Source organism: Amia ocellicauda, unplaced genomic scaffold (genome assembly GCF_036373705.1).
Source record: "Amia ocellicauda isolate fAmiCal2 unplaced genomic scaffold, fAmiCal2.hap1 HAP1_SCAFFOLD_32, whole genome shotgun sequence".
Classification (NCBI taxonomy): domain Eukaryota; kingdom Metazoa; phylum Chordata; class Actinopteri; order Amiiformes; family Amiidae; genus Amia; species Amia ocellicauda.
The window spans coordinates 35,281-49,062 of NW_027102887.1; the positions used below are offsets into that span (position 1 = coordinate 35,281).

The following is a 13,782-nucleotide window of genomic DNA, read 5'->3' on the forward strand; positions in this document are numbered from 1 at the left end:
GACTCCTATGACATCACAGAGCACGTACATTCCGTTGCTTGCCGTCTGTCAACCACTCAGTCACTGCCAGCCAGACTGGCTGGCTGACTGGATGGTGGGGCTGCTTGCTGCTGCTGCGTACCTTAGCAAGCTTATTTGCTTGACCGGCCTTCCTCCTCCGCCCACATGCCCACCTATGTCCGATCTGCTGTTCACCTGGATCACAGCTCCGCCCCAACAAGGCAGAGCCTCCCAAGAATGGTACAAACTCACCCACGATCCCCTCCACGGAAAGCTATAGCAAAAGGCAAAAGCATTATACGTAATGAAGAGGAACCCGAGTCCAAGACGCATCCGACCAGCCATACATATTTGTGTGTTAAAGATCACATTTTATTACATTTAGATTTTCTGTACTTTATTACATCTTTTTGTGATTTTTAAATGTATTGTTTCTTTTCCTTATATATGTATGTATGTATGTATGTATGTGTGTGTGTGTCTGTGTGAAAGTGTATGTGTTTGTGTGTCTCTGTGTGAAAGTGAGTGTGTGTGTGTCTGTCTCTGTGTTTGTGTGTCTGTCTCTGTGTGAAAGTGAGTGTGTGTGCGTGTGTCTGTCTGTGAAAGTGTGTGTGTGTGTGTGGGTGTGACAGTGTGTATGAGTGTCTGTCTGTCATGTAACTCGCACATCTGTGAGGGCACCATTTTTGCAGAAAGAGATGTACACATTTTGGAGCAACATATGCTGCCATCCAGACATCGTCTTTTCCAGGGACATCCCTGCATTTTTCAGCAGGATAACGCCAAACCACATTCTGCCCAGATTACAAGCGCATGGTTGCGTAGGCAGAGAGTGCGGGTGCTAGCATGGCCTGCCTGCAGTCCTGACCTGTCTCCGAATTGAGAATGTGTGGCGCACTATGAAGTGCAAATTAAGACAACGAAGGCCCTGTGCAGTTGCGCAGCTGAGGAAATGCATAATGGATGAATGGGGGGAAATCCCACTTGCTAAACTTAACCAAGTGGTGTCTTCAGTGCCCAAGTGCTTAATAAGTGTTATTAAAAGAAAAGGTGATGTTACATAGTGGTAAACAGTCGACTGTCCCAACTTTCTTGGTTTCTTTTCACTGCTAATGAGATGCTGTAGAGTGAGTTAGTTATATTGCTTTCAGGAGCTCTAATCGTATTGATGAGTTCATGCAGCATTTGTAATTGAATTTCAAAAAGAAATCCTTGCTGTCTGGCCTGTGTGTATGAGATGTACTCTGTCAATCTTTGGCTAACAACTGAAACATTGGTAGAACAGAAATGGCAACATAAAAAAGAAAAGTACATTTTAAAAGAGCACATTAAATAGGATGAATATACAGTTTTTTACAATCACTTTGTCACTAATTTCAGAACCTTGATGTCATTTTTCAAAACTCTAGACACAAAACTCAAAACGGTCATCACTTGTAACACAGGCTGTCCAATGTTCAAAACATTGCATTGTGCATTCATATCTTTAAAGAAACCTTGCACTTGCAGACTTGTTGGTTCAAATAATTCATTTATCATGAAATACCATAGTAACATTTATTTAGATCACCCACACAGAAGATACCGATAGTTTCACTGTGTAGTTGTTCGTACAATCATTAAATATTGTAGTACAAAATATGTGATACATGTTTCATTATGGTACTACACATAAATACATCACTGTAAAAGGACTAGTAGAGAGAATACTACAGACACAGTGGAATCATTGAACAAAATCTGAAATGTATTGATGCAATACAATCAAATCACACCATAGGTTTCTTTGAATCCATGCAACAATAATTAGCTACAAAAAAGAACAAAACTACAGTAAAATGTCAACTGCAGTGTTCCTCACCTGGCTTAGTGTAAAACAAAGGATTGATTACTGTACTTCTGAATTTCCATCAGCCCTGTGTTCAGGTTCAGGTTCTCACAACCATTTTTCACAAGAGGCATCTTGAAACTGAACATACCTGAACATACTCAGTCATCAGCTGCTTCACTCTGTCTGCATTTCTTTCAAAAGGCACACTATACTCTGTGCTACACATTGGTATGCAGTATACAGTCATTTGACAATTGAGAGTAGCCTAATGTTTAGTGCATGCTGAAGACTTGCCGCTTCTCAGTACGGAAATTTCTGATGATTGAGGCCACAGTTGATCCTGAGTTGATTCTGAGGTTTGATTGAATCATTGTAGCTGCCTCAGTCATGGTCATGCCATGATTTACAACATGCTCTACAACTATTTCTCGGATTTCACTGGACACTATTTGCTGTTGCTGCCGCTGTCTGGTCCGTGGCCTTGTCCTCTACCACGTTCCCCCAACACCTCTCAAATGAGGCCCATGGCTGCCTCTCTGGTGAGGCCTAAGCCCTCCTCTATGACGAGGCCCACGACCACCTCTCAGAAGGGGTGCATGTCCCCTTCCATTCCTTTGACCACCACGTCTTCCTCCTCCCACTGCTTGACCTCTATTGTGACCTGGATGACTTGCCGGCTCCATGTTATCACTGTGTTGCTGGGGTGGATAGCACTCAATTCACTCGATACTCGTACCACAATGTGAAATCAATCATCAATAACCAGTTGGCAGTATTGGAAAAGCAATTACAAGGGCCTGCATACATACAGTTATGTCAAATCTGATGTGGAAGAACAATCATCTTCAACCAGGTTGGAGCGTTAGTTGCAATGCCTTTAATACACGCAGCGTGGAGAGGAACAGTGACTCAAGTAGATCCCAAAGTCGCTCTGCCTTCATTTTAACAGTCAGAGCTTTTATACACAAAAATCAAAGAGCTGGTTATAATCAGAAAGTCATTACTATGTTATCTTAAAAGTTAGCTAAGCAGAATTTATATCATTATAGGACAGAGTTCATAGATCAACACATGGATTAGGGAGCAGGCACTTCAATCATACTGTTTGACATTGTCTCCAAGATTCTCATCGTAAATAACAAACAGAAATCAAACTACCTTCTGGCCTGACCTTCTAGCTTGACCTTATCTTTCTTAAGTATACAAGAGAGAAAAACAGGTATTAGAGAAAGAATTTCTAACTTTCCTTCCACACTGCAAACATGGTGTGGAAAAGTGCTACATGATGATGAATGATGATGAAATATTACATCCATAGATAATGTAGTCCAACTGGTTCATGCTCCTCGTTTATTGATGTCAATGGATCTCATTATCCTGAAACTTTCATGATCGAAACATGGAATATTGTTTGTCAGTTTCCATAAAATTATGCATTAAGAGTAATGCAACAGTCACTTATCATTTTGAGCAGCTGTATCAATTGATAGTTAGATCTTTGTAATGAAATGAATAGACAGTGATCTCAGATGTAATGTGTGAATTGCATTTTGAAATGGTAATACTTTGATGTTAAGTTGTGTCATTTTAGTTCAATGAACAAATGATCTGAGGTTGATGTGTATTGTATCCAAGCAATTGTAAAAAAGTGTTAGAGTTTTGAAAAATGTGCATTTTGATCATCGGGTGTGAGTTTAGTGTCTAGAGTTTTGAAAAATGACATCAAGGTTCTGAAATGAGTGCCAAAGTGATTGTAAAAAAGTGTAATATCAGGGGACAGTGGCTATTAGTGATCTGGCCTTCCGTGGCCTCTGTATTAATGTAACAGGTCACATTGTATGTGTACACTGATACTTGATAGTATAATATAGTACAAGTAAAAAACATACATAGGTATCATAGAAGTATTTTGCAGAAATGATTATGGATAGTTATCAAAATGGAGAGGAAATGCTAAATCCAGTCTCCCCAGGCTGAGCTTCTATTGCTGCACCTGCTGGCCCCACTATATGGATAGAGCCACACCAAGTACAAGAGTCTCCCCATTGCTATTTATATCTCCCTATCCAGTCTTCTTTAAGTGTCAGGGTGGGGTGCCTATTCCCCTGCATGCTTTGAAACCTATAGCACCTGGGACGCACACTTGGGATCCGGTTCCTCTGCCCCTCACATACACATGAGGAATCCCAGGTGCTCAATACGTCATACTGTCTCTTTCATCTCATGTGTAAACTATGGACAAATACATGACTAAACGTGTTTAGTTGCTTTTCCCAGAATATGCAAATAACGGGGACTATGATTGGCTCCCTGACATTACCCACACTGCGACTGATGCTACCCATTTCACTACCCAACAAAGACCCATAATATGCGTGTGTCTGTCTGTCTGTCTGTCAAAGTATGTGTGTGTGTTTCTGTGTGTGTCTGTGTCTGTCTGTCTGTGTGTGAAAGTGTGTGTGTGTCTGTCTGTCTGTCTGTCATGTAACTTGCACATCTGTGAGGGCACCACTAATGCAGAAAGAGATGTACACATATTGTTTATTTTCCATATATATGTATGTATGTATGCATGTCCAATTGCTTTGACAATACAAATGAATTGAATTGAGAGGGAGAGAGAGAGAGTAAGAGAGAGAGAGAGAGACAGACAGACAGACAGACAGAGAGACACACACACACACACACACACACACACAGAGAGCCAGCCAGCCAGCTCAGCGATGACATGACGAGCCTCTCTCAGCTTACTGCTATGACATCACAGAGCACGTACATTCCGTTTAACAAATCGTTAAACAAAAAAGGTTATAAACACATTGACTACAATACCGGTTAGTAAGACGAAGGTGAGTCTCTCGTTAGTATTATTAGTCAGACATTAAATAACTACGCAGGTTAGTATTTATGTCAGGTAACTTCTCGTTATATATATATCAGTCTCATTTACGTTTAGGTGCCGAGAAAGATCCTATTTGTTACCACAATTTCCCTTAACTGATTATTATTCAATGATTAAGGATAGGCAGGGCCACCAATAATCTAATGTCTATTAACTTGTGTCAATTTCAGACTAAACAGTTAAACAGGAATGAGAAGATATTTCTCGGCGTTGACAGATTTTATTTCTAAAATTATCAACAAAACAGTTTAATGCAACTCACATTTATATTTAAGAAAACTAAATGATATTACACATTCTAGAGTTATGAATCACAGATTAACATTTCTAATTGATTTCTCAAATGTCATGAATCACAAACTCCAAACTGTTAAACTTATGTGAACTTCGTCACAGAGAGGCCTCTCTGGCTTCGGGCTCAGATAACAGCACACGGCACGAGGTCCGTGTGGTTTGGAACAAAGGCAGTCCGGTTCGGCTTTGTCCAAGAACTTCCACTCAGTCGATGCACCTGGAAGTTGGGGTTTCGGGAATGTAGAGTCGTTTCCAAACAGATTTTCCATTGGTTTGAAGGCTCCAAGGTTGTGCACAAAATCTTCTTTGTAAGCATGGTTCCACCGTAGTTACTTGAAGACGAAGTCTTTGAGGAAAGCAGGGCCCTGTTTGTTCCAAGGGTCAAGTTTCTTAAGACTCAAATAGCTATTTAAATGACTGACACTTTCGTATTCAGTCGACTTAGTCAATTGTCCAGCTGTAAAACTCCACTGATCAGGTGGGTCTGTGAAGTTATTTATTTAATAAAGTCCTTTAAAATAATTCTTCGCTCAATCTCCTTCTCATAGTTTAACTCTTCTGTTGCCGGCAAAGACTTGGTTGGTTTCTGATTCCGGTTCTGGCAACAGAGCTACAGGTTGAGCTGTGGCAGCGAGTTTCTGGTTCAGGTGAGAGAGAGAGAGAGAGAAAGACTGTCCGCTGTTCCTTATAGTCTGTCAGATCAGTAGGTGATTGGTCCCTGAGTTCTTGAGATTGGATTTCGGTTTCAGCCCCCAGTGTCCTATTGGAGGGAGGCTTTATTTATGACTGATGTCAATCCATGCCATCTTTTGGAAATGCCGGTTGGCCTGGGTTCGTAGCTCTATGTCGGGATTTCGGCTCTCATCCACTTCAAAGAGTTTTTATCACCTACAGGCCCCTTTCTCCAGACATCTCATAGCAGAATTCCAAACTATTTGGCCTCTTCTCGGTGCCATCCTCCCCAAAACTGTCACTTTGATGCAAACCAGTTCCAAGCTGATGAGCTAAGGAAATCTGATAACTTTGGGGGGGGAGAGGTCTTCTTTAGATCAGTGCTTCAGCTCAGAGCCCAAATGCTCTTATCCAAATACACCCAACATAACGCTACATATGTATGTATGTATGTATATATGTGTAGAAGGAAAATTAGAAATTATTTTCTTACACCTGTTTTTCTCTCTTGTATACTTAAGAAAGATACGGTCAAGCTAGAAGGTCAGCCCAGAAGATAGTTTGATTTCTGTTTGTTATTTACGATGAGAACCTTGGAGACATTGTCAAACGGTATGACCTACGTGCCTGTTCCATAAAACCATGTGTTGACCTATGAACTCTGTTCTATAATGATATATGTTCTGCTTAGTTAGCCTTTAAGATAACATAGTAATGACTTTCTAGCATGTATGGATGTATGTATGTATGTATATATATATATATATATATATATGTATGTATGTCCAATTGCTTTGACAATACAAATGAATTGAATTGAGAGGAAGAGAGAGAGAGAGAGAGAGAGAGAAAGAGAGAGAGAGACAGACAGACAGACAGACAGCTCAGCGATGACATCACGAGCCTCTCTCAGCTGACTGCTATGACATCACAGAGCACGTACATTCCGTTGCTTGTCGTCTGTCAACCACTCAGTCACTGCTAGCCAGACTGTCCCTAAGACAAAGTGTACAATACTTCAATTATATCTCCTCCAGACAGATAAAGAGTATTAAGAGCTACGATGAAGATACCCAGGAGACGTAAAAAGCTTGCATCACCTGGTATTTCCTGGAGGTCACCCATCCAAGTACTAACCAGGCCCTGGCCCGTTTAGTTTCCAAGGTCTGACGAGACCGGGCACGTTCAGGACGGTGTGGCCGCAAGCCGAAATGCCTGGCTGCATGATGTCTCTTAAAGGCTGACGGGTGTTGACGGAATTTCCAGCAAAAAATAAAAAATAAAAAAATAAAAAAATGGAGGGAAAAATAACAGTGCAGGAAAGGGTGTTGAAAGTAGCCGGGAACGTGTACAATTCTTCAATTATATCTCCTCCAGACAGAAAGAGAGTATTAAGAGCTACGATGAAGTTACCCAGGAGACGTAAAAAGCTTGCAGCACCTGGTATTTCTAGGAGATCTCCCATCCAAGTACTGACCAGGCCATGCCCCGTTTAGCTTCCGAGATCTGACGAGACGGGGTGCGTCCAGGACGGTGTAGCCGCAAGCCGAGAGGCCTGGCTGCATGATGTCTCTTAAAGGCTGACGGGTGTTGACGGAACTTCCAGCAAATAAAAAAAGAAAAATGGAGGGAAAAATATCAGTTCAGCAAAGGGTGTTGAAAGTAGCCGGGTACGTGTACATTTCTTCAATTATATCTCCTCCAGACAGAAAGAGAGTATTAAGATCTACGATGATGTTACCCAGGAGACGTATAAAGCTTGCAGCACCTGGTATTTCCAGGAGGTCACCCATCCAAGTACTGACCAGGCCCTGCCCTGTATAGCTTCCGAGATCTGATGAGATCAGTCGCGTTCAGGACGGCGTGGCCGCAAGCCGAGACGCCTGGCAGCATGATGTCTCTTAAAGGCGGGCGGGTTTTGACGGACCTTCCAGCAAAAAAAAAAAGAAAAAAGAAAAATGGAGGGAAAAATATCAGTGCAGCAAAGGGTGTTGAAAGTTGCCGGGTACGTGTACATTTCTTCAATTGTATCTTCTCCTGACAGAAAGAGAGTATTAAGAGCTACGATGAAGTTACCCAGGAGACGTAAAAAGTTTGCAGTACCTAGTTTTTCCAGGAGGTCACCAATCCAAATACTGACCAGGTCCTGCCACGTTTTGCTTCCTAGATCTGACAAGATCGGGCGCGTTCAGGACGGTGTGGCCGCAAGCCAAAAAGCCTGGCTGCATGATGTCTCTTAAAGGCTGGCGGGTATTGACGGAACTTCCAGCAAAAAAAAGAAAAATGGAGGGAAAAATACCAGTGCAGCAAATGGTGTTGAAAGTAGCCGGGTACGTGTACAAATCCTCAATTATAACACCTCCAGACAGAAAGAGAGTATTAAGAGCTACAATGAAGTTACTCAGGAGACTAAAAAGCTTGCAGCACCAGGTATTTCCAGAAGGTCTCCCATCCAAGTACTGACCAGGTCTTGCCCCGTTTAGCTTCCGAGATCTGATGAGATCGGGCGCGTTCAGGACGGTGTGGCTGCAAACCTAGAGGCCTGGCTGCATGATGTCTCTAAAAGGCTGGCGGGTATTGACGGAACATCCAAGAAATTTTTTAAAAAAAAAAATAGAAAAATGGAGGGAAAAATATCAGTGCAGGAAAGGGTGTTGAATGTAGCCGGGTACGTGTACAATACTTCAATTATATCTCCTCCAGACAGAAAGAGAGTATTAAGAGCTACGATGAAGTTACCCAAGTAACGAAAAAAGCTTGCAGCACCTGGTATTTCCAGGAGGTCACCCATCCAAATACTGACCAGGCCCTGCCCCGTTCAGCTTCCGAGATCTGACGAGATCGGGCGCGTTCAGGACGGTGTGGCCGCAAGCCAAGAGGCCTGGATGTATGAAGTCTCTTAAAGGCTGGCGGGTATTGACGGAAGTTCCAGCAAAAAAAAAAGAAATAAGAAAAATGGAGGGAAAAATATCAGTGCAGCAAAGGGTGTTAAATGTAGCTGGGTACGTGTACAATACTTCAATTATATCTCCTCCAGACAGAAAGCGAGTATTAAGAGCTACGATGAAGTTACCCAAGTGATGTAAAAAGCTTGCAGCACCTGGTATCTCCAGGAGGTCTCCCATCTAAGTACTGACCAGGCCCTGCCCCGTTTAGCTTCCGAGATCTGACGAGATCGTGCGCATTCAGGATGGTGTGGCCACAAGCCAAGATGCCTGGCTGCATGATGTCTCTTAAAGGCTGGAGGATATTGACAGAACTTCCAGCAAAATAAAGAAGAAAAAAGAAAAATGGAGGGAAAAATATCAGTGCAGCAAAGGGAGTTGAAAGTAGCCGGGTACGTGTACAATTCTTCAATTATATCTCCTCCAGACAGAAAGAGAGTATTAACAGCTATGATGAAGTTACCCAGGAGACGTAAGAAGCTTGCAGCACCTGGTATTTCCAGGAGGTCTCCCATCCAAGTACAGAATAGACACTGCCCCGTTTAGCTTCCGAGATCTGATGAGATTGGGCGCGTTCAGGACGGTGTGGCCGCAAACCAAAAGGCCTGGCTGCATGATGTCTCTTAAAGGCTGGCGGGTATTGCCGGAACTGCCAGCAAAAAAAAAAGAAATAAGAAAAATGGAGTGAAAAATTTCAGTGCAGCAAAGGGAGTTGAAAGTAGCCGGGTACGTGTACAATTCTTCAATTATATCTCCTCCAGACAGAAAGAGAGTATTAAGAGCTATGATGAAGTTACCCAGGAGACGTAAGAAGCTTGCAGCACCTGGTATTTCCAGGAGGTCTCCCATCCAAGTACTGATCAGGCCCTGCCCCGTTCAGCTTCCGAGATCTGACGAAATCGGGCACGTTCAGGACGGTGTGGCCGCAAACAAAGAGGCCTGGCTGCATGATGTCTCTTAAAGGCTGGCGGGTATTGATGGAACTTCCAGCAAAAAAAATAAGAAAAAAGAAAAATGGAGAGAAACAAATCAGTGCAGCAAAGGGTTTTGATAGTAGCCGGGTACGTGTACAATTCTTCAATTATATCTCCTCCAGACAGAAAGAGAGTATAAAGAGCTACGATGATGTTACCCAGGAGACGTATAAAGCTTGCAGCACCTGGTATTTCCAGGAGGTCACCCATCCAAGTACTGACCAGGCCCTGCCCCATTTAGCTTCCGAGATCTGACGAGATCGTGCGCATTCAGGATGGTGTGGCCGCAAGCCGAGAGGCCTGGCTGCATGATGTCTCTTAATGGCTGGCGGGTATTGACGGAACTTCCAGCAAAAAAAAAAAAAAAAAAAAAAAAAGAAAAAGAAAAATGGAGATAAAAATATCAGTGCAGTAATGGGTTTTGAAAGTAGCCGGGTACGTGTACAATTCTTCAATTATATCTCCTCCAGACAGAAAGAGAGTATTAAGAGCTACGATGAAGTTACCCAGGAGACGTAAAAAGCTTGCAGCACCTGGCATTTCCAGGAGGTCACCCATCCAAGTACTGACCAGGCCCTGCCCCGTTTAAATTCCAAGATCTGATGAGATCGGGGGCGTTCAGGACGGTGTGGCTGCAAGCCAAGAGGCCGGGCTGCATGATGTCTCTTAAAGGTTGGCGGGTATTGACGGAACTTCCAGCAAAAAAAAAAAAAAAAAAAAAATAGAAAAAGGGAGGGAAAAATATCAGTGCAGAAAAAGGGTGTTGAAAGTAGCCGGGTACGTGTACAATTCTTCAATTATATCTCCTCCAGACAGAAAGAGAGAATTAAGAGCTACGATAAAGTTACCCAGGAGACGTAAAAGCTTGCAGCACCAGGTATTTCCAGGAGGTCTCACATTCAAGTACTGAACAGGTCCTGCCCCGTTTAGCTTCCGAGATCTGACGAGATCGGGCGCGTTCAGGACGGTGTGGCCACAAGCCGAGAGGCCTGGCTGCATGATGTCTCTTAAAGGTTGGCGGATATTGACGAACTTCCAGCAAAAAAAAAAAAGAAAAATGGAGGGAAAAATATCAGTGCAGCAAAGGCTGTTGAAAGTAGCCGGGTACGTGTACAATTCTTCAATAATATCTCCTCCAGACTGAAAGAGAGTATTAAGAGCTACGATGAAGTTACCCAGGAGACGTAAAAAGCTTGCAGCACCTGGTATTTCCAGGAGGTCACCCAACCAAGTACTGACCAGACCCTGCCCCGTTTAGCTTCCGAGATATGATAAGATCAGGCGCGTTCAGGACGGTGTGGCCGCAAGCCGAGAGGCCTGGCTGCATGATGTCTCTTAAAGGCTGGCAAGTATTGACGGAACTTCCAGCAAAAAAAAAAAAAAAAAAAATAGAAAAAGGGAGGGAAAAATATCAGTGCAGCAAAGGGTGTTGAAAGTAGCCGGGTACGTGTACAATTCTTCAATTATATCTCCTCCAGACAGAAAGAGAGAATTAAGAGCTACGATAAAGTTACCCAGGAGACGTAAAAGCTTGCAGCACCAGGTATTTCCAGGAGGTCTCCCATCCAAGTACTGACCAGGCCCTGCCCCATTCAGTTTCCGAGATCTGACGAGATCGGGCGCGTTCAGGATGGTGTGGCCGCAAGCCGAGATCCTGGCTGCATGATGTCTCTTAAAGGCTGGCGGGTATTGACGGAACTGCCAGCAAAAAAAAAAAAGAGAAATGGAGGGAGAAATACCAGTGCAGCAAAGGGTGTTGAAAGTAGCTGGGTACGTGTACAATACTTCAATTATATCTCTTCCAGACAGATAGAGAGTATTAAGAGCTACGATGAAGTTACCCAGGAGTTGTAAAAGCTTGCAGCACCAGGTATTTCCAGGAGGTCTCACATTCAAGTACTGACCAGGTCCTGCCCCGTTTAGCTTCCGAGATCTGACGAGATCGGGCGCGTTCAGGATGGTGTGGCCGCAAGCCGAGACGCCTGGCTGCATGATGTCTCTAAAAGGCTGGCGGGTATTGACGGAACTGCCAGCAAAAAAAAAAAGAAAAATAGAGGGAAAAATACCAGTGCAGCAAAGGCTGTTGAAAGTAGCTGGGTACATGTACAATTCCTCAATTATAACACCTCCAGACAGATAGAGAGTATTAAGAGCTACGATGAAGTTTCCCAGGAGACGTTAAAAGCTTGCAGCACCAGGTATTTCCTGGAGGTCTCCCATCCAAGTACTGATCAGGCCCTGCCCCGTTTAGCTTCCGAGATCTGACGAGATCGGGCGCTTTCAGGACAATGTGGCCGCAAGCCAAGAGGCCTGGCTGCATGATGTCTCTTAAAGGCTGGCGGGTATTGACGGAACTTCCAGCAAAAAAAAAAAAAAAAAAAAAAAGAAAAAGAAAAATGGAGGGAAAAATATCAGTGCAGTAATGGGTTTTGAAAGTAGCCGGGTACGTGTACAATTCTTCAATTATATCTCCTCCAGACAGAAAGAGAGTATTAAGAGCTACGATGAAGTTACCCAGGAGACGTAAAAAGCTTGCAGCACCTGGCATTTCCAGGAGGTCACCCATCCATGTACTGAACAGGCCCTGCCCCGTTTAAATTCCAAGATCTGATGAGATCGGGGGCGTTCAGGACGGTGTGGCTGCAAGCCGTGAGGCCTGACTGCATGATGTCTCTTAATGGTTGGCGGGTTGTGACGGAACATCCAGCAAATAAAAAAAAAGAGAAATGGTGGTAAAAATATCAGTGCAGCAAAGGGTGTTGAAAGTAGCCAGGTACGTGTACAATTCTTCAATTATATCTCCTCCAGATTGAAAGAGAGTATTAAGAGCTACGATGAAGTTACACAGGAGACGTAAAAAGCTTGCAGCACCTGGTATTTCCAGGAGGAAACCCATCCAAGTACTGACCAGGCCCTGCCCCGTTTGGCTTCCGAGATCTGACGAGATCGGGCGCGTTCAGGACGGTGTGGCCGCAAGCCAAGATGCCTGGCGGCATGATGTCTCTTAAAGGCTGGCGGGTATTGACGGAACAGCCAGCAAAAAAAAAAAGAGAAATGGAGGGAAAAATATCAGTGCAGCTAAGGCTGTTGAAAGTAGCCGGGTACGTGTACAACTCTTCAATTATATCTCCTCCAGACAGAAAGAGAGAATTAAGAGCTACGATGAAGTTACCCAGGAGACGTAAAAAGTTTGCAGCACCTCGTATTTCCAGAAGGTCACCCATAAAAGTACTGACCAGGCCCTGCCCCGTTTAAATTCTGAGATCTGACGAGATCGGGCGCGTTCAGGACGGTGTGGCCGCAAGCCGAGAGGCCTGGCTGCATGATGTCTCTTAATGGCTGGCGGGTATTGACAGAACTTCCAGCAAAAAAAAAAAAAAAAAAAAAAAGAAAAAGAAAAATGGAGGGAAAAATATCAGTGCAGTAATGGGTTTTGAAAGTAGCCGGGTACGTGTACAATTCTTCAATTATATCTCCTCCGGACAGAAAGAGAGTATTAAGAGCTACGATGAAGTTACCCAGGAGACGTAAAAAGCTTGCAGCACCTGGCATTTCTAGGAGGTCACCCATCCAAGTACTGACCAGGCCCTGCCCCGTTTAAATTCCAAGATCTGATGAGATCGGGGGCGTTCAGGACGGTGTGGCTGCAAGCCAAGAGGCCTGGCTGCATGATGTCTCTTAATGGTTGGCGGGTTTTGACGGAACATCCAGCAAATAAAAAAAAAGAGAAATGGTGGTAAAAATATCAGTGCAGCAAAGGGTGTTGAAAGTAGCCAGGTACGTGTACAATTCTTCAATTATATCTCCTCCAGACTGAAAGAGAGTATTAAGAGCTACGATGAAGTTACCCAGGAGACGTAAAAAGCTTGCAGCACCTGGTATTTCCAGGAGGACACCCATCCAAGTACTGACCAGGCCCTGCCCCACTCAGTTTCCGAGATCTTACGAGATCGGACGCGTTCAGGACGGTGTGGCCGCAAGCCGAGATGCCTGGCTGCATGATGTCTCTTAAAGGCTGGCGGGTATTGACGGAACTGCCAGCAATAAAAAAAAGAGAAAAGGAGGGAGAAATACCAGTGCAGCAAAGGGTGTTGAAAGTAGCCGGGTACGTGTACAATACTTGAATTATATCTCCTTCAGACAGAAAGAGAGTATTAAGAGCTA

General features: G+C 43.7%; 5 non-coding genes and 17 pseudogenes across 5 annotated transcripts; all 22 read right to left on the reverse strand.

The window, feature by feature from the left end:
• Window positions 1–209: 209 nt before the first annotated feature.
• Window positions 210–324, reverse strand: LOC136730555 (U5 spliceosomal RNA). Its single transcript, XR_010809349.1, has one exon. It is a non-coding gene; the product is annotated as a U5 spliceosomal RNA (small nuclear RNA).
• Window positions 325–6,787: 6,463 nt separating this feature from the next.
• LOC136730881 (uncharacterized) lies at window positions 6,788–6,906 on the reverse strand (annotated as a pseudogene).
• A 221-nt stretch (window positions 6,907–7,127) lies between these two features.
• Window positions 7,128–7,246, reverse strand: LOC136731027 (uncharacterized; annotated as a pseudogene).
• A 209-nt stretch (window positions 7,247–7,455) lies between these two features.
• LOC136730738 (uncharacterized) lies at window positions 7,456–7,574 on the reverse strand (annotated as a pseudogene).
• A 216-nt stretch (window positions 7,575–7,790) lies between these two features.
• LOC136730526 (uncharacterized) lies at window positions 7,791–7,909 on the reverse strand (annotated as a pseudogene).
• A 205-nt stretch (window positions 7,910–8,114) lies between these two features.
• On the reverse strand, window positions 8,115–8,233 carry LOC136730652 (uncharacterized; annotated as a pseudogene).
• A 220-nt stretch (window positions 8,234–8,453) lies between these two features.
• On the reverse strand, window positions 8,454–8,572 carry LOC136730607 (5S ribosomal RNA). Its single transcript, XR_010809400.1, has one exon. It is a non-coding gene; the product is annotated as a 5S ribosomal RNA (ribosomal RNA).
• Window positions 8,573–8,787: 215 nt separating this feature from the next.
• LOC136730740 (uncharacterized) lies at window positions 8,788–8,906 on the reverse strand (annotated as a pseudogene).
• A 216-nt stretch (window positions 8,907–9,122) lies between these two features.
• LOC136730451 (uncharacterized) lies at window positions 9,123–9,241 on the reverse strand (annotated as a pseudogene).
• Window positions 9,242–9,456: 215 nt separating this feature from the next.
• Window positions 9,457–9,575, reverse strand: LOC136730796 (uncharacterized; annotated as a pseudogene).
• Window positions 9,576–9,791: 216 nt separating this feature from the next.
• LOC136730586 (5S ribosomal RNA) lies at window positions 9,792–9,910 on the reverse strand. The gene has a single exon (XR_010809380.1). It is a non-coding gene; the product is annotated as a 5S ribosomal RNA (ribosomal RNA).
• A 229-nt stretch (window positions 9,911–10,139) lies between these two features.
• On the reverse strand, window positions 10,140–10,258 carry LOC136730658 (uncharacterized; annotated as a pseudogene).
• Window positions 10,259–10,480: 222 nt separating this feature from the next.
• Window positions 10,481–10,599, reverse strand: LOC136730849 (uncharacterized; annotated as a pseudogene).
• A 209-nt stretch (window positions 10,600–10,808) lies between these two features.
• Window positions 10,809–10,927, reverse strand: LOC136730923 (uncharacterized; annotated as a pseudogene).
• Window positions 10,928–11,146: 219 nt separating this feature from the next.
• LOC136730784 (uncharacterized) lies at window positions 11,147–11,265 on the reverse strand (annotated as a pseudogene).
• A 208-nt stretch (window positions 11,266–11,473) lies between these two features.
• Window positions 11,474–11,592, reverse strand: LOC136730690 (uncharacterized; annotated as a pseudogene).
• A 209-nt stretch (window positions 11,593–11,801) lies between these two features.
• Window positions 11,802–11,920, reverse strand: LOC136730625 (5S ribosomal RNA). The gene has a single exon (XR_010809418.1). It is a non-coding gene; the product is annotated as a 5S ribosomal RNA (ribosomal RNA).
• A 227-nt stretch (window positions 11,921–12,147) lies between these two features.
• Window positions 12,148–12,266, reverse strand: LOC136730875 (uncharacterized; annotated as a pseudogene).
• Window positions 12,267–12,477: 211 nt separating this feature from the next.
• LOC136730592 (5S ribosomal RNA) lies at window positions 12,478–12,596 on the reverse strand. Its single transcript, XR_010809386.1, has one exon. It is a non-coding gene; the product is annotated as a 5S ribosomal RNA (ribosomal RNA).
• Window positions 12,597–12,805: 209 nt separating this feature from the next.
• Window positions 12,806–12,924, reverse strand: LOC136731009 (uncharacterized; annotated as a pseudogene).
• Window positions 12,925–13,151: 227 nt separating this feature from the next.
• LOC136730759 (uncharacterized) lies at window positions 13,152–13,270 on the reverse strand (annotated as a pseudogene).
• A 211-nt stretch (window positions 13,271–13,481) lies between these two features.
• LOC136730936 (uncharacterized) lies at window positions 13,482–13,600 on the reverse strand (annotated as a pseudogene).
• Window positions 13,601–13,782: the final 182 nt, after the last annotated feature.